Source organism: Cinclus cinclus, chromosome 2 (genome assembly GCF_963662255.1).
Source record: "Cinclus cinclus chromosome 2, bCinCin1.1, whole genome shotgun sequence".
Classification (NCBI taxonomy): domain Eukaryota; kingdom Metazoa; phylum Chordata; class Aves; order Passeriformes; family Cinclidae; genus Cinclus; species Cinclus cinclus.
This window is the reverse complement of record NC_085047.1, coordinates 1,340,933-1,360,870: the sequence shown is the minus strand read 5'-3', so window position 1 is coordinate 1,360,870 and position 19,938 is coordinate 1,340,933. Positions and strand designations below refer to the sequence as shown.

General features: G+C 45.0%; 1 protein-coding gene across 1 annotated transcript in view; it reads right to left on the bottom strand.

Moving 5' to 3' along the window:
- FAM168A (family with sequence similarity 168 member A) overlaps positions 1-19,722 on the bottom strand; it is an 87,023-nt gene extending 67,301 nt beyond the window's left edge. The window contains exon 1 of the mRNA XM_062511143.1: positions 19,681-19,722. The gene's annotated coding sequence lies outside the window, so the exon portion shown is untranslated. The remainder of the gene's footprint in view (positions 1-19,680) is intronic.
- Between the last annotated feature and the right edge of the window lie 216 nt (positions 19,723-19,938).

Sequence of the window (19,938 nt, the reverse complement as noted above, 5' to 3'; positions counted from 1 at the left end):
GCAAGCTTACACAGACAATCACGATAGAAATCTTCAAATGAAGGCTGCAGATGTCTGTAAAGCTGTCCTAGGCCTCAGACACAAGTCAAACATTTCATACAGGAATTACCAGAGGTTAGTGGCAGACACTGTAAAAGGGACAGGAGCCAACAATCAGTGCAGGTATGGCGTGATCTCTAACACATGCAATATGCACTCAATTAGCACATTCATATTTCATAAACACTGGAAAAGCCAAGAATTTTTCAGCCTGCCATTACAGAAGATTTTGCAGTGCTTTTTATTCACCTAAATACTCGTTCAGGTTTCCAGTGAATACACCCAACCCAGGAGGCCAAAACCAGGAATGCTTTTGCAGCAACACAAAGGGAAAGGGCTGAAAGGCCACAGCAAGTCAACAATTAACAATTCTCACAGATTTCTGGACATACCTTCCCAAACTAAAGAGTGGGAAGAGAAGTTTGAAGGAGCTTACAGCTTGAAGTTTATATCACGAAAAAAAGAACTACTAAATCCCTAGCCTATGATGCTGGAAAACTCAGCTTTGCTTCCTTGTTTTCCATCGGGGGATAAGACGAGTTTGGGGGATGAATGCCATGGCAGAAATTGCAGAGCAGCCATTCCATTCTTCCTTAAAAAAACCCAGTGAGTGCTGACAGCAAAAAAAAAATATATATTAAAAAAAAAAAAAAAACAACAAAAAAACCCCAGTTTAAAAAGTCCTGGAAGTCTCTCAGAAATGTTCAAAAGGAAAAGCTTAGTCTGAAGCAGCCAAGCACATATCGGCCTTGCCACGTGAACATCTGTACTCGTCTCCACTCCATCCCAGGAGCTGAGAAGCCACTTGAACAACCAGAGCCTCAGCATCCATGTGTAGGTTCAACAATCACAAAATCAGGGAATGGGTTTAGTTGGGAGCAACCTTGGAAATCCTCCAGTGCCACCCCTGCCATGGCTCCAAGCCCCGGTGTCCAACCTGGCCTTGGACACCCCCAGGGAACCAAGGGCAGCCACAGCTGCTCTGGGCATTCCAGGGTCTGCCCTCCCTCACAGCTAGGAATTCCTTCCCAATATCCCATCCATCCCTGCCCTCTGGCAGTGGGAAGCCATTCCTTGTGTCCTGTCCCTCCATCCCTTGTCCCAAGTCCCTCTCCAGCACTCTTGGTGCAGTGCCAGGGGAACATTCGGACTCGATGTCCTTGGAGGCTGTTTCCAAGTTTAACAACTCCACGACTGTAACCTATGACTGATAATTTAATTATTCTCAGAATTCAATGCTGATTTCACAACACACTCAGGTGTAGCCAGAATAAACCCACCTGGTTTAAGCACACAGAATTGTCTGTAGCCTCACGGCCTCATATTATAAACTTGAGAGAGAAAAAGCCTTTTTATTTTGCACAAAAGATCCTGGCACACATTACATGGCAATTCCATGATTTACAGTGCACACCCTTATTTGTGCCTTTTTGAAAAAGAAGAAAAAAAATCAGGCCTTTGATTTGCAACCAATTTGTGACACATTTCTTTTCATGCTGATAAGCCTCATCTCTGTACATAATAAGGCTTTTTTTCTGCCATCATTTCTCCCTAACAATTCAATTTTCATCTTAAATGAACTCTATCAATCATACAACAGGTGCACATCACCTACTCAAGAGACAGATTTCCTTTCTCCAGATTTCTCTATCCTCTGACAATGCCCAAATTGATAATAACTGTGATAAACCCCCAGTCTGGTAGGGACTAATTTTGGTAAGATTCGCTCCATTTTTTAATGAATTCCCAAGTTCTTTTCCATGCCTTGAAAATAAACTCAGTACTCCCAGAAGATGTTTTGTGAAATACTGGGGTTTATTTCCTTAATAAACAACAGCAACTGAGTTCCTGGTTTCTGTTCAATGATTAATTCAGCTTTAAGAGAGGATTCCTACAGCAAGGAAGAGCTAACAGGGGATCTAGAAGGAATTCAATATATAAGCAGCCCAGTAGGCAGCACACACTGTGGGTAAGAGAGAAACCAGACTGGATGTGCATCCTCTGGAAGTGCAGTCCTAAGATGCTGGACAATGTGACCGGCACAGGGAACACAGGGAAAGCACAGGGCAGGGCCTGGGCAATCTTGACAGGAATTGCCAGGCAACAGGAGGGAAAAAAATGCCCTTGAGGGAAAGAAAAGGAGGGCAAATTGTGAGAGTAGCCACGACCTCTACGATCTGGAGAGCCTGGGAATACACACTTCAGAAAGAACAAATGTTACACAGCAAGACACTTCCCCAAGGGGCCCCCTTTCTCTAGATGTTTTTCCCAAATTGATTTCTTTCAATAACTATAAAATGATCTGGGTTATTCCTTTTCAATTAATAATATGCCTTTAATCACGTTTGTACTATGTATTTTATATTTTCATTTCTTTACCTATGTGAATTTAAACAGAATGGTGCCTGTCTTTAGAATCAGAGCTCAGTGAATGACACTCCATAAAACATTTCCACACAAATTTCCCAGGGTACAGGTGTCCCTCACTGGCATTACTGGGGCTGTGCTATCCTACCAGCATCCCTCAATATGCAAAACACCCCTAATGCAATTCCAAAGGAAGATGGAAGATAGACAAAACAAGGAGAGGAAGACGCACCTTCACACCCCTCCGTTTCCTCTGGAAATTAAAACCCAGTTGTGCCTAGATTTCGGTATCAGCACAACAGTGTCCGATTTGTCCTCCCAGTGTGGCTGAGGGCTATGGAAATGTAATTACAAAGAGTTTTAGGGTGGCACTTTTAATTCCCCCCTCAGGCAGCCTGTTTGCCACAGGCAGCAGTTCATCTGTGTGTTCCGTGGGTGTTTAAGCCCTTGGCAGAGGAAGCCCAGGTTTCCCCTGCTCCCACTCTTAATTTTTAAATGAACATGAGCCTGCAGGTATTTCCAGCTCAGTGTGGATGAGCTGAGGTGATCCTGATGTGGATGTTCTCACATTCCTCCTTTGCTCAGCTCAGCCAACACTAAAAGCAGCTCTAAAAACATGAAATGTGTGCCTGCACCACTCCTGGTCTTTTATCTGATGTAAAATACCTGTCCATGGGCTGGAAAGAGAAAGGGAGGTCTGATGTTCCTGAAGGACAGGAACACCATTTTGGATTTTATTCTGCATTTTCACAGGAGAACACAACATCGTGGCAGAAGCAAAATATTATTATTAGCAAAAGGTTCTTCACCCAGATGGACACTGCCCAGGCTTCCAGGGAATGAGCACAGCCCCAAGGCTGCCAGAGCTCCAGGAGCGTTTGGACATCACTCTCAGGGATGCACAGGGTGGGACTGTTGGGGTGTTCTGTGCAGGTCCAGGGGTTGGATTTTGATGCTCGTGGGGTCTTTCCAGCTCAGGATATTCCATGATTCTGTGATCTGCCAAGGCAGCCTTGTAGAAGGAACAGCGCAGAATTCCCATCCCCACCACAGCAGCAGCTCCATAGCTACACACTCCTAAGCTCTCGCTGACCCAGGACTTGTAATCTCCTTCTGCTGGAGCATATTTGATACAAATGCTAATCCTCCTGATTTGCAATTCACTGCTGCCATCTGATCCTGAAAATCTTCTGCAGACATTAGAGCAGGGAAACAGAGAACTGAACATGAGACAGAAGGGCTCAGGTCGTGCTGCCAATTACCAGCAATTAAGAGGGCACTCAGAAAAACCCTCATCAGCCCCTGAACCACCTTGGAATTCGGTGCTGGCTTCACCGACAAGCTTCCAATGCAGGGACACCTCCCACTATCCCAGGTTGCTCCAAGCCCCAGTGTCCAGCCTGGCCTTGGACACTTCCAGGGATCCAGGGGCAGCCACAGCTGCTCTGGGCACCCTGTGCCAGGGCCTGCCCACCCTCACAGACAGGAATTCATTCCCAATATCTAATCTAAATTCACTCTCCTTCAGTTTAAAACCATTCTACCCTCGTCCTATCCCCTGTGCTGAATTGTTCTTCTGCTGCCCATTTATAACATACTGTGACAATCTTGAGAATCCTGAGATCAATAAGAAAGCCATGTAAACTGAACAGGCTCCTGGAGGAATGCAGGGGAACTGGATCAGAAACTTAGAGGGGGAAATTGAAGAGGCAGAGGGAATGCAAAAGTAGCAAGTGCATCTCTGAGTCCAAAACCAGGATCAGAGGCTGAGTCATGGCTGCTATATTTGGTAGAAATTCAGAGAAATCATTCCTAAAATAGGTTAACAAAATACTAAGAAGAAAAAGGAAATGCCATCCTGAATATAGACTGAAAAACTCTATCTCAGAGTGGTAAGGAAAGCCCTGGGGTCACCAGCATCCAAAGGGAATGAAATACTGGTGTAGCTGAAGAGGTTCTTTGTTAAACATAATCCTGCAATTACAAAAGAGCCACATAAAAATACAACTCCATTTCCCATCTTGTAATCCAGTCTTTAACACTCGCTTTCACCAGGAAAGAAAAAGCATCCTGTTCTGTTGGGCTTTTTAAGGCTGTGCAGTGTTTGCTCAAAAAACAAAGTAGGGCTTCAGATGAGCAGCAGGAACTCTGGGGTTTACTTTCCCAGAGGTGATGAGAACAGCGAGTATGTGCAGCCCGGGAAAGGTTTGGGAACTCTCAACATTCCCAAAAAAAAAGAAGCTCACAGCTGCTCCAACAGCTTCTGCCCACGACCTCGGATCATTTCCTGCAAAGCTCCTTTGCTGGGTGTTCACACATCCTGCTTTGTATCCTACACAGCCTGGGCAAATCACTCCATTGAGTGGCTGTTAATTACAGCTGCACATGGCTTCTTTCTCAGCATCACACAACTTACCCCGCTCTGGTTTGGTGTAACCTGATGTCTGTGCCCACGTCCCACTCCCCAGGAGAGGGCTGGAAGCTGTCCTGCAGGTGGGATGGGTTTGGCTCCCTCCTGACCAGGATTTTGACTTTTATTTTTTTTGACTGGGTTAATGAAGTGATCCACTGGTCCATAACCCAGATATATCCTACACAATCCTGATGTAAATCGGAGACTTCATATATGGGTCCGTGTGTCTGCTGACAGAGCCATTACCAATCAATCCAAAGACATCAACTAACAGAGGTTCCAGGTTAATCCAGAGCTGCTCCATAGAATTAAACTTGTCCAGATTTCTAACTATTTCATGACTCCTTTACTGGGGAAACCCTATGCAATAAATCAGGAATATGGATCTCTGTGAAGCACAAGCACTGGTTTAATTGGAAGCTACAGACCTGAAGGTGACGTTATACATGAAGTCTCAGGTCTGGTTGAGAGGAAGTTGGGAGAGATGCACTGAACAGGCCCTTCAAGCATCTCAAAAATTATTCTCTCTTCAGCAGGGAGGCTGAGGAAAGCCTTCCAGCCAGGGAATCCAGGGAATGCCACTCACTGCCTGTGCCTTGGCAGCTCCCCACTCTCAGCATCAGCAACTGCTGGGTCTTGCTCTGCTCCTTCAGCTGCAAACAGCCAGAAGATGAATCATTATGGAACCCTGAACACGCAGAACAAGGGATCATTTTTCCAGCTCCAGTCTTCCGTAACTTTTGTCTGGCTGGATCAGCAGGACCATGCCAAGAACAGGTATTTCACCCAAAGATACTACAAAGACATTGCCAAGTCTGGACACAAAGAGGACAAAGAAAGATACAAAATCCCAGACTGGTTTGGGCTGGGAGGGACTCAAAGCCATTCCAGAGCCACCCCCTGCCACTATCCCAGGTTGCTCCAAACTTAAATCCAGCCTGGCCTTGGACACTGCCAGGGATCCAGGAGCAGCCTGGATCTCTGGGCACCCTGTGCCAGAGCCTGCCCACCCTCCCAGGGAAGAATTTTTTCCCAGCACCTGGTCACAATCCACCCTCTATTAGGATAAGTGTGATTTACTTTGCTTTTCACACCTCTGCATTGGAACCACATTAAAAATATCCATAAACTTAAAGCAAAACTGAAAAAAAATCACAGAGATCTGCTATTCAAAAATGATAGGAAGAGGCCACGGAGATGCTCCGAAGGCTGGAGCCAGGCTGGGAGAGCTAGAGATGTTCACGTGGAGAAGAGAAGGATTCAGGGAGAGCTCAGAGCCCTTTCCAGGGCCTAAAGGGGCTCCAGGAGAGCAGCTGCTTTCAGGAGCCCTGGAATGAAGGGATGAAACCTTTCAGGCAGCAGGGTCTAAGATGGTCAATTGGATTGCACCAATTCAGCTTCCATCAGATTCTGGAATTAACAGCAGAGTTGACCATTCCTCACTGTCAGGATCACGGAATCATCCACAGATTTGGGTTGGAAGGGATCTCTTCAAAGTATTTAATGATTGCAGAGAAGATGCATGTTGGGTAAAGTATTTACATGCTGAGTGTGTCTATTTCCTTTTCATTTTTCATTCAAAATCCCAAAGTTCTTCCACATATGGGCCTTTGGGAACAAGGGATGCTACTGGACTGTTGCACTGCTCCTGAGCTAATCCAGACAAACTTTTAGCAACTCTGAGGGCAGGAACTACAGCGTACAATCAATCCAACGGTGCTACAATAATTTTCATTCTCTTCATAGTGATCTTGGTTCAGAGCAGCAAAACAAGACCAAAACATACTAAATCAGCCAACTGCCCCCCTCAGGAGTTCCCTGGCCCACAAAACAGCTACAAGTTGAGAAAGGGCTCTTGGCTGCCATGACCTTGCTGGAATTCACTCAGATTTCTACATCATATCCAAGGCACCTTGGACAGGGTGAAGTTTCTTTGTGCTTCACTGAGATGCCGATTTGGGACAGCTGCGAGGGCTCCTCTATTCCAGAAGTGTTCCAGTGGTTTGAGCAGCATAAACAGTTGATGTTTCCGGGGATGAGAGCAGTTGGGATGAGCAGTAAACACTGTCCTTTTTAACTGCTGCCAACACGTGTTTCAATGTCCCCTCCTAAATCGACCAGCACAACCTGAACCTCCAGCAACACAAAACACATGGGGGAATTTTCCACTGGATTTTATGTTCAGCACTTGCCCACGTCACACAAATTGCCATAAAAACAGACAGCACTGCCCAAATCCATCCTTCATTCACTCAGCCATAGCAGGGCACCGTGAACTCACGGCTGATTTCAAAGCCAAAGCTGCTCTTTACAATTCAGATGAGAATCTGGCAAACACCCCTTTTTCCAAAGCATGAATCCTGCTTTTCCACTGCAGTCTCATCGTAGATAGGGCCAGCTGGGGGAGAGGTAATTAACTTTTTTTCTGAAAGGCAGGACCTGCATTCTATGCAAATTAATGTTTAAAATACAGTTTTAGGCTAGAGTCTGCAGTTTAGTGATGCCACCTCAGAAAATGTTCCTTCTCAACCTGTCACCACCAGCTGAGTTCTGGCAGCTCATTTAATGCAGAACTAGAAGAATATTGGATTCTTTAACCTGAATTTAATATTCACAATTAGGTTTTAACTTCAAAATGAGTTAAAGACGAAAACCAATTTTAAAATGCAATTCCAAGAACATATTTACTTATGGCTTTTGAACTATGCCAAGGCCAGAGTTCGCTGGATACCTATACCAGGAGGATATCCTACAAGGAATTTACCAAGAAATCCCAGGGGTTTTCCACTTAGTAAAGAAAGACAATCTGACCTGACAAGTCCCTTTTCAAAGGCTTCCTGAAACACAGGTGAAAGAGCTGGGAATTATTCTGGGAGAGGGCTTTAGCACCAGTAGAGTTACAAAAGGCACCCCAGCATCCTGGGGTTCAGCATCCAACCAGCACCAAGAGGATTTGCCAGCCCCAAATAAAAAGAAATAATACAGCAGCACCCCCATCAGTGACACAGTGTCATAGTGACACAGTGTCTTTCTCAGTTATTCTGACCTCAGACACTCCCAAAAAAGAGGAATTTTCAGGCAAAGCAGAACACACAGCTGAGCAGCTTAAAGAACTTCAAATTTCTCCTTTTCTTTCCCCAGCTTCCCGCAGATTTCTCTCATGATGTCCTTCCCAGCCAAGAACAGCAAATGGAAATCTGCTCCACATCCGTGTGAGATAATGGTCTAACACAAGTGGAAAGTATTTCCTTATACCAGGAGAAAACAGCCATCAACAAGACAAAGAGGTGGAATTGCTCGTTCCCAAGTGTTTCCGGATGAGTAGGAAAAGGAAAAAAAAGATGTTCTGGCTCTCCCTGGAACGCATCTGAAAGATATCATTTCTACTACATCTCAAACAAACTGCCATCAAAAGCCACACGTGTTGTTCCTAACTTGGGAATACTGTACATTCCCTGCTTTATTTTGGGATTTCTGATGTATTTTTCCAACTGCAAGAGCTGTGTTTACCGTGAGGACTCCGAGGGCCGAGCGTGCCGTCAATCATCTGGCAATTCTGCAAACAAACAGCACTTCAGCTCTTCCCTGCCAAGAACAAAATCTTCTTTGGGACAGGGAAAAAGCCAGTGCTCTCTAAAATGAGTAGGGTGGCATAGAAATTTGCATCTGTTCACAGGAGGATTTAAAAGATGGATCATTTCATGTAAGAAGAGCCCAAAGGTGGGAAAATTAAAGGCAACAGACTCTGCCTGTGGTCTGCTTGAGGAATCTGAGAGAACCTTCCAAAAAATGGGAGAACAGGAAAGCAGGGAGGAGGAGGCTCAGTGGAAAACAAAATAATGGGAAGCAAATGAGTCAAAATCCAAACCAAGAAGTGCTTAAACAAAACTACAGAACACCTTAAACAAGCTAGAAAGTAAAAATTGCAAATACAGATCTGCTCCATATTTATTCCAAGTATGGAAAGACTGGGCATTTCCAGAGAACTTCATGAGGGAAGAGAAAGCAAATATATATACCAAAGTCAATAAAACCAAATATTGTTTACTTTAGAAGTCAGGGAAAACTTGGAATGCCCTGTCCATGATGTGTTTGAAAATCCTTTATCGCATTCAAACATCTCACTATGTAACAGCAGAAGACTTGTTCTTATCTTTAACAAGTGTCCTAAGGATTATCATGGAATTAGCCAATGTCTCCTTTCCCATGAAGCAAAGTGGCTGGAATGCTGCAGTGCCCTCACTCAGATAAACAGACACAGCATGGGAAGCAAAATAACTCAACCCAAATCCTTCAATTGTGGCTAAAGAGTCCAGAACTGGGGAAGAAACCACCTCAAAAAGCTACTTATGAAAACCCCAGCGAGACACTATTGAAAAATTAAAGTTATAGGACAATAGGAAAAGGGAATGTTATGGATTAGGGAGCATTTAAGCAATAGGAAACAGCCTGTATTAAACGTGGGATTTTCAGACTCCCAAAAGTGTGACAGCAAGGTGCTCCCACAGCCTTTACAGGGACCAGCAGCTGAAACTGGGAAAGAGACAGAAGAGACAAAGCAATGTTTGTAGAGATTAAATTATTCATAATAGTCATAATTAAGTTGGGAGATTCAGAGAGCCCTGAGAAAAGAGCAGAGAGTGAAATCATCTGCAGAGAGATGGAAGGTAACATGTGTGCGCTGAATAAAATAATAAATCCTGCTCCTATTGCAGTGGCTGATGTTTTAGAAAGATCCCCTAGAAGCAATTTTTGGCTATCCAAAATCACTTATGATGGAGCTTCTGAAATGCTTGATTGAATGCTGCAATATTTGTATCCATGCAATGAAAATGAATTCCAAATGATTAAAAAACGCATTAAACACCACACTTAATTTTTTTTTCAAAATTAACAGCATTTCTGAGTTAAATTCCAGAGCCTAAAGGAGCTCCAAGAGAGCTGGAGAGGGACTGGGGACAAGGGATGGAGGAACAGGACACAGGGAATGGCTTCCACTGCCAGAGGGCAGGGATGGATGGGATATTGGGAACTGGGAATTGTTCCCTGGGAGGGTGGGCAGGCCCTGGCACAGGGTGCCCAGAGCAGCTGTGGCTGCCCCTGGATCCCTGGGGGTGTCCAAGGCCAGGATGGACACTGGGGCTTGGAGCAGCCTGAGGTAGTGGAAGTTGTCCCTGCCCACGGCAGGGCATGGGAATGGATGTTTTTTAAAGTCCCTCCCAACCCAAACCATTCTGGGATTCTCTAAAATCCAAAGGTGGTTCGGTGTGTTACTTCAATCAGGTGGTGTCACTGGAACAAAACAATCTGAGGGAAGAACGACATTTGAAACTGGTTTGGTTCTTAAAACCTCACCTGGAGCTCAGCTCTGGAATCTTCCAGACCACAGAACTCCCGAATGGGTCAGAAGGACCCATGGAAGGGAGCACCGTGGCTCACCTGGCACCACCTCCCTGCTCCAGCAGGGCCATCCCAGAGCACAGGGCACAGGAACATGCCCAGATGGTTCTGGAATATCCCCAGTGAGGAGACTCCACACCTCTCTGGGTGATGTGCTCATGACTGGGCACTGCCCAGGGCAGAAGTTTCTCCTCCCAGGTGGAACTTCCTGGGTAGCAGTTCCTGCCTGCTCCTCTGGTGCCATTGAGCAGATGTGGGACACCCTTTCCCAGACCTTTACATTTCAATTCCCTCTGCTTTAAATTCATCAGCCTGCAAAAATATTTAAGAGCCAGTAAAACACATTTGTGTCTGTTCCGAGGCTGACCGTCATTTGTGAGCCACGGCAGAGCAACACAAAAACCAGATCATAAACCTGGCATTTGGGTTTTCTTTTTTAAAACCACACCTATTTCACAGGTGGGACTGGAAAAGGATAAAGAAAATGGCACAAAAGATGACAACGGTGACGAGAACTGAAGGTTCAGCTCTGTGTGTGGCTTTCTGAGGAAAAAGCAGAATCAAAGGAGCACACAAGAGAAGGAACTCTATAAAACACACACGGTGGAAGGCAGAGCCACAGGGAATCCTGCAATGCTCTCCCTGCACTGCCAGCAAGCCCTGGAGCAGGGCGATGAGAACAAGGACAACGTAAGGATAATCTTCTCCTCTCATTTTACCAACAGATATCCCTACTACAAACTGATTTAGTTAAATTATCAGGAGAAAAGTGATGATCTCACACTGCCCACTCTGCTCACATCATTGCCCATCCCCACGCCTCGATGAGGTGCTGAAGGCAGCACATTACAACAATTTCTCAGAGCAGTGTTTGACTGATAACCTCCAATGTCCAAGCAATCCTGATTCTTTTTTTTAATCAACATTAGCACCAGTCAATTCCTACATGGCATTTAGCTGGGATCCTGCAGACACAAAGCCTTCATAAAACAAAAAGCTTTCATTTTCCCCAATGAATTATTTTAAGGTCACGAAAGGAACTTTTTTTTCCCTTGTAAAGCAAGCTTTTTGTTTGAGGAAAAAGAATACACATGTTGGCTCTTGTGCAGAAAATATTCTGATTGCATTACAGAGATCCTGCTGATGCACTTGCAGTGCCAAATAACCCTCAGGAAAATGAATTTTTCAAACAGTAAAATATATGGATTAACAGTTTGGAACACCCACACCCACTCTGTAATCCCCAGGGCTAAACCCGACAGATTCCTAAGCTTGTTAATTAGCTCCCATGCAGGAATGCAATGCCATGGATGCAATAACATGCAGTCAGGATGTGTTTTATCAGCACAGGGGCTCCGACAACAATGCAGCGCCTTGGCAGAGCGCCGTGGATTCCGACCCAAGGCTCTCCAGCCCGGCCCGCTGGAGCTGCACCTGACAAATAAAGCAATGATTCACAACTGAACTGCAGTGAGATGCCCTGGCAGGCCACGAGCACCGTGGGGATGGGAAACTGCCATTCCTGCACTCTGGCAGCTGGGGGGAAGGAAGGGAGCCCAAGGGTGCGTTGGTGACATCCTGGGGTCATTGTTCCACCCCAAAGAAGAGCAGGAGTGGAGGGGAGGATGAATAAACTGCAGTGGTCTTCCAACACAGCACAGTTACACCCAATTACTGTCCCCAGTCTGCAAACTCTCTGCCTCTAATCCTTTTCCATCTAACTAGAGGATTGGCTTCTCACTCTGAAATCCCACATTATTTCAGCATTAAATGCAAAATATTTAAGGGCTCCAGCCTGAGTCCACCAGAGGAACAAAAGCTATCAGCTTGTAAATCCCTGTCCAAGCCTTTAATGAACTGGCAAAATAATCCTCGAGCAATACCTGGGAACAACAGCAAACCCCTTTATTGGTAACTTCTCATGAATAATCAGCTCTTTTTTTTTTTTTTCAGCACTTTTGTTGAAGAAACACCTCTCAAATCCGACCTACCCAAAGACAAGGCAAAAGCAGCTGCACAGATGTGGAGTGCTGCTTGTTTCCACAGAATCCCAGAGTGGTTTGAGCTGGAAGGGGCCTTAAAGCCCAACTCATTCCCATCCCCTTCCATGAGCACCTTCCACTGGACCAGGCTGAACTCTGAGAAGAGCCTAGAGGAGAAACAAGGAACTCCATTTCAAGGTGGCTTCACAAATTGTAAGTAATTAATTATCCCCCAGTTGCCACAGCCCTCAGACCAAGACACCTTTCATGGATAAATGACTTTTTAGGGAGAGAATCCTGGACAGAAATCGGGCTGATAAGGCCTGGCATAAATATAGAACAAACTGAAAGTGCACTTACTGACTTCCAGGCACGTTCTGCTTTTTGAACTTTGCAATCTTGACATTAAAGACGTCTTATTTTTAACTTGAAATGACACACTCAGTTGTATGGAACACACAAACCACAACGATCCTCCTTGTTCCCAGCTGTGACAGCCAGGCACGAGGAGCACGCTGAAGTGCCAAGGAATTATCAGCCAGTGTCCTGACAGGACTATTTTCACACTTAAATACAAAAAATGGATGATAAATATGTGTAAGGAACTCCAAAACGAGAGAGAACTTTGGGCAGAAAGAATTTGTGATTTTGCTCTGCTATTATTTGTCTTCAGTTTTCCCAATTTTTTTGAAGCTAACCTCTCCATTACACAACCAGACCACATCCAAGGCTAAACAGGATCCTAATGATCTCCTAATGATTAGCTAAACTTCCCAGCAGAACACTTCCAAAGAAAGAAGAGGTCAAAACCTGCCATGAGTAGAAGGAAAATTTCAAAGGACCGGGAAACCAGCTAAATTGTTACTTTTCCTACTCCAAATCTGTAGCTTGTGGGGACTCACTCCCCCATGGGAAAGCTACAAAATGAAATAGATGAAAGAAAACAAAGGCATTAAATAACCATTAAAGAAATAAAAAAGTTTAAGAACAGCTGCTGTGTAATACCTCCTGACTGGATAGAGCATGAATATGGGGAAAAAAAGAGATTTTACATGCTTGTTCTGTACAGCAGCAAGAACTCACTCATCCTGTTTCACTGACTCTCCTCCAAAGGGGCACAGACCACCTACTCCCAAATTGGACACACCCATCCCAAATTGTACGGGGGGGATTTCACCCACTGAGCAATGGCAGATTAGGAGGCTTTGAGGACAATTATGTGGGATGAAAAGGAGAGAGGGGGGGAACCCTCAGCCTTGAATGAGCACGTGCAACACCAGTGTCTAGACAGTGCTGACACCTTTGTCTTTGGGAAAAGGGATTAGGAAAGCAATCTGGCTGTTCTGTCCCTTGTTTGAGATGAAACCAGAAGACACTTTGGGCTAAAGGCCTGGCCCTGTTCCAAAAACCACTTTATTATGAAGGAGCTGAAGAAAAGGAGGTCTGTAAGAGTGAGAGTGAGGTTTCTGCCTGGCAGTCACAGCAATTAAACGAGCTGCCTTGATGAGGAGGAAAAAAAACATCTGAATAAAACCCAAAGCCTCAAAAGAACAGGAGAAAGTAATTTGAAGAGTAGGTCAAGCCTCCCGAGGGGATTACCTTTCCAGTTTGAGACTTAATGCTGGAGACACGCTTGGAAAAGCTGACCAGTGAGATCCTGCTGATCCCACGGATCAGCTCATAACGTCTGGATGCTCCAGCACCAGTCAAGTGTTAAAAAGGAATGTGGAAAACCGTGTGACTTAGGATCAAAACTGGCAGAACGAGAAGGTTCCTTCCCTTCCTTCCACCCTCCCTTTCTCCCTTCCTTCCTCACTGTGAGATTGCTGGGTTAAAATGTGTCTCATCAAATCCCAGATCACATAAGAAACTTGAAAGATCCACTTCAAAGAGCTACTACGGCAAACAAAGCATTTAAGTCAATTTAATGCTTCTCATACTGGAAAGAACCACTTCCTTCAATGGGAAAGGAAAACAAATACTGGAGATACAAAGCTGGGAACATTTGTGGGAGCTGGGAATAAGCAAGCCCAGGCTGTAGCTGTGAAGAGATGGAGAGCTCACACTTCCCTGGCTGTTCCAGTGCTTCTAACATGATGGACTTCTCTCCAAGGATGTGCTGACTGAGAGTGAAATACTAAACAGAAGCTCAAAGGCTGTCACTCTTACCCAAAAATCCATCTGCCAAACGCAACAGACGCTGGAAACTCACTGCCCCGAGGACTTGGATGTGTTCAGGGAAGGCAGGAGAGAATACAGCTCTTAAATACCTCTGTGCCTCTAAAGATACTTGGCATTTCAGATCTGTGCTGCTGTTAGGAAGAAATTTTTGCTAAATATGCATTTTAAAGGCAGTTCCCATCTCCTTGAATATCCAAAGAATATTTCCAGTTCAATACTCCAAAGTGCTACGGGTACCACCATCATCTCTCCAGGAGTGCAGGAAGAAGGAAGGGAGAAGGAACCTTCCAGTTCTGCCAGGAAATTAAGGCAGAGCTGGAGGATCCAACTGTTGGCTCCTTAAGGACAAGCTGGGATGGAAACCCAATCCAACCTTCTTTTTATGGAGCAGCTAACGTGATAATATAGAAGAGAGATGGAAACTTTATACAGACAGAGGGAAATCTTAATTCGCAAGCAGACCAGAGGCAATCACCAAAATTATAGCAATGGAATTTTTTTTTTTTTTTTGCAGTCAGGCATAATTATGGAAAGTCTATAGGAAAGAAAGCTTAGGCTATAATTTACATTTCAATTAATTTTCAAACTTTTGTGTGGATAATTGATGGCCAGAATTGGGAAGTACAGGAACTACCATACATTGAAATACACTCATCAACATAATATAGCATTTCCAAGGAAACAACACAGACAATATTCCAAGATTTAAGGGTTTTAGTTTTTTTTCTGATTAGCCTCTAGAAAATGGATAAAGATATAGAAGAAAAGAAAAAACCAGCAGTGCTACCACAAGGCTCTGCTGGGTGGTACAAGAGGACGAGAGGCAATGGGAAGAAACTGGAATGGAGGAAGCTCCACCTGAAGGAGAGGAAGAACTTTACCATGAGGTGACCACGCGCTGGAACAGGCTGCCCAGAGGGGGTGTGGAGTCTCCTTCCCTGGGGACAGTCAAAACCCACAATCCCAAGGACTGTGGGCACAGTCCAGGGTTTCCTGCTCTGGAGGATCCTGCTTGAGCAGTGAGGTTGGACTGGATGACCTTTTGTGTCCCTTCCAAGCCCAGCCATTCTGGGATTCTGGGATTCACATGCAGCTGAAGCACTGCAAAATGGGCAGATCCAAGGCTCCTGAGAATATTTTCCTTCCTGAGGTTTACCAGGGCTCACAGCAAATCCTCGGGATATCACTCCTGCCAATCTGACAATCCCAAGTTATCATTTCCACGTTAAAAAGGAGCATTTCTGTACTGAAATATCTGAAAAGATCTGCCCGATTGCTTTACAACTTTATTGATTATAATTGGCTCTTGCTTCTTCAGCCCAAGAATTTCACACAAAATTCCAATTATACAATCCAGCATGAGACAGCCAGAGATACAGACCCTCTAACAAGCTTAGGCAAAAATCAAAGGGCTAAATCAAAAACTGGCTCACACCAAGTCTATTCTTTGTGCAGTCAACCAAGACTAATTAATGCTTTTAATGGCAGTTTACCCCTTTTGGCACCATAAATCAGAGCAGGCAGCTTTTCTGAATTAACAAAAGAATCTGTGAAAGGTGTAGCTCATTAAGCACACTCCCAAATTCAAATGCACTTAATCAGAATCAGGTACATTGAGCAGGACTGTACTCCAGGAGCAGAAGAATCTGCAGGCTGTACACAGGGAACATTCATTCATCAACACAAACAAGGCTGGGAACGACACCTGGAAGAGGGGCTGAATTATACATCTGAGAGAAAGGCCCCTGCTTCCAGCATGGCTTTTGTGAGGGCAGGAACGTGGAGCACACTGTGGGAAGGCTGTGGAAAGGTGGAGGAAACAGGGAGGATGTTTCCCATAAGCTCACCTCAGCCACAGAGTCCTTGAATGGAGCACGCTGCTGCAGCTGCTGCTGAGCTCTTGGAGCAGCTCCAGACAAGGCACCGAGGTGATCAGAGGGATGGAGCAGCTCTGCTGAGAGGAAAGGCTCAGACAACTGGGATTGTTCAGCCTGGTAAAGAAAAGCTTTGGGGTGACCTCACTGTGACCTTCCAGGACCTGAAGGGAACCTACAGTAAAGATGGGGAGAGACTTTACAAGGGCCTGCAGAGACAAGACAGGAGGAATGAAGCCTTCTCTCAAACTGACAGAGAGGTTTACACTGGATTTTAGGAAGAAATCCTCCCCTGGGAGGGTGGGCAGGCCCTGGCACAGGGTGCCCAGAGGAGCAGTGGCTGCCCCTGGATCCCTGGCAGTGTCCAGGGCCAGGCTGGACACTGGGGCTTGGAGCAGCCTGAGACAATGAAAGGTGTCCCTGCCCTTGGCAGGGGTGGGACTGGATGAACTTTAAGGTTCCTCCTAACCCAAACCATTTGGGGATTCTAGGATGCACCTAAATAGGCTGCAATATATCACATAGGGATACTTCTTCCTTGTATAAGGGGATGAATTTATAAATATTAATGACCCGGCATTTCATCCTAGGTAACACTCTTGCAAATTCTTTTCTGAGTCAGATCCACTCCTCTAAAAAAATCCCCTTTAAAAATGTTTTTGCCACAGTTTCTTAACAGTATCCCATCCAGCCCTGCCCTCTGGCAGTGGAAGCCATTCCCAGTGTCCTGTCCCTCCATCCCTTGTCCCCAGTCCCTCTCCAGCTCTCCTGGAGCCCCTTTAGGTCCTGGAAGGGGCTCTGAGCTCCTCCTGGAGCCTTCCCTTCTCCAGGTGAGCATCCTCCAGCTCTCCCAGCCTGGCTCCAGGGCAGAGGCGCTCCAGCCCTGGAGCAGCTCTGGGGCCTCCTCTGGACTCTCTCCAGCAGCTCCACATCCTCCTGATGTTGGGGGCCCCAGAGCTGGATGCAGCACATAACTTGGCTTGAAAGAAATCATTTTCCATATCACATGTTCTCTGAAAGGAATTTTGTTCTCCAAAACAGAGCTGGCAGTACAGGAAAACTTCAGATCTGTGAACAAAGGATTTTCTCCTGTGCTAAAAACATTCACTAAATGATGTTCCCTACAGCATCCAAGTGTCCAAGAGCTGCTGGCAAAATGTTCCACTTCAGCTCTGGATCCAGTACATTACCAGCCCAGTGAAGACCCCACCAAACTGGCAGAAATGCTCAGGAGCCTTTAAAGTCCAGAAATTTTCCACGAGTTCAGAAACGTTGAGGAGCAGAAGTATAAAGTCCAGGCCCAGTTCCAAATTCCACTCACACACAGTGGATAAAAACCAGCCTAAATGTAAAAGCACATTTAAAAATATTTACATCAAACCAAACCATTACAGAGATAAGAGAGGTATTTATAGAAACACATGGATTTTACACACACACCATGTTTAACTATTTAATTGCTGGGATTTCTATTAGGATGTGGGGCAGTGGGATATTTCCCAAGCAGGAAACAACTTAAGTAAGCTAAGTCATGGAACACTCACACATTCATGTTTAACTCAATTTCCTCCACCTTTTGATTTCTGAATGAACACAGAGTCTAACAGGGCTGCAACTCAAGATAAAGTCACCCAAAAGCAAATATCTGAAGTGGTAGCTGCAGATCCCCAGCAGGGCAATCACAGCCTGGAGAGCAACCTCGATTTGCTTGGTCAGCCAAGTCTCCACAGCCTCCAACAATTCCACTCCTGAGTTTAAAATTTCTTAATCTGGAGCTGGATTGGGCCAGGAGCCCTTGGAACAGGAGCTTTCTTATGCAAAGCCAACACTTCACATATTCCCACTTGAAACACAATCTTACTCTCTGGATCTCTCATCACTTCCAGTCTTACTTGATGTCCCTTCTCCCACCTCACACCTATCAAACCCACCTTTGGCTTTGCCTCTCCTTCCACAGCCCTGGATTTCTCCCTCTCAGACCCCAAAAAAGTCTGCACAGCCCAAAGGGGGGAAACCATACATAAAAAAGGGATAGGAGCAGCATCAAAGTCCCTTTTTAAAAAAAAATTATCATTTTTTCTAGCATGGAGAGGGAAAAAAGGGGAAGCAGGAGATGGACAGAGGATCACTGCTGTTGCCTCAAGGCTGGCACAAGCCAGGAAAATCTTTTTCTGAAATCCTTGGCATTTTCTGTCCCATCCCACCTAAGATGGGGCGGCAGGAGTGGAAAAAGTACCCAGATTTTGTCTGTACCCAAAGAGGAGGCACTGATTTAGGGCAGCTTTTCACAAAGCAGAGCTGGAGTGCTACATTATTGTGAGGATAAGGGTCAGAGTGTGCCCAAAGGTTTGTAGCAGCCCCAAGAGCAGCTGACATTTAAAGTTCATGTCATTAAGTGAGCAGCAAAACATACAAAATGGAAAAAAAACATAAGAGAGCACCAGAACAGCTGGATGGGGTCAGACAGACACTTCAGCCTCCCCTGTGTCTTCTCTGCCCACCAGGGAAGTGTGAATCCCTAAGGGAAAACTGAAGGGCAGGCACACATGGACATTTTCCCAGCATACTTTCCCGAGGGGGGGATGTTCCTGTTTCACAGCTCCTGTAGATCATGTTCTCTCACTGTTACAACGTATTAAATTATCTTATACATATATCTATATCTATATCTATATATATATATATATATATATATATACACATATGTGTATGTGTGTGCATATATATATACACACAAGCTCAAAGGGCTTGACCTGCTCAGCTTCCATCATACTGGGCACTATAAACCAAAATAAGGAGTTAAGACAGAAACTGCTCCAACCAACTTACACTGCAAAGTTTATCTTTGAAAACATTGTTTCCAGCTTTCCTCTCCCAAGAAATAGAAACTATCAGAAAACAATTTGCATGTCTCCAGAAGTTTCTATCAGGAATCCCATCTGTGCCAATGCAGGGATTTTGACCCAGCTAATGAACACAAGTCTCCTTTTTAATAGAAAACAAAAATTTACATTATTTACTAGGAAGATATTAAGACTCATAAACACTAAAAAAAAACCCCTCTCACAATTCTTTATAGGAGCAGCACATAAGTACTGTGTGTTTTACTTCAGCTGCCGACGACCTGATGCTTATTAACTTTTTAAATCAACACAATAAAATATACCAGGCACAGAGTGTTGCTGGAGCTTCAGCTTATGCATTTCTTGACCCAGAAATCACTTCTCATTTTAAAATGTAAAATGCTTCTGTAGCAAAGTTCATTTAATAGAAAGAAGAGTCCAAACCATATGAAACAGCAACAACTGCCATCTCCACGGCATCCAAGGCTTTCCTGTCTGGAGGGAGCAGGGAAAAGGTTTCAGGAGGAGCAGCTAAACCCAAGTGCTACCACTGAAGGAACAAAGACAGGATGAACTGGTACCTCTTGGATACGAGCTTCCTCGGGATAGAGATAATCCGGAGAGGAGTGTGCCTGGGCAGGGAGTCTTCACAGCATTCCAGAGCTCTGCAGCAGCAAGGACAGACAGAGAGAGAGAGAAAAAAAAAAAACATCCGTGAGGCTCTGTGCAAAACCTGCCCGAAGAAAACACAGCTCTTCCCAGCTCAGAGTGGTCTTCACCTCCACTGGAGAAGGAGAAATGGGACATGTGAGAAATGCAGGCAAAAAAAGGAGGAGCGC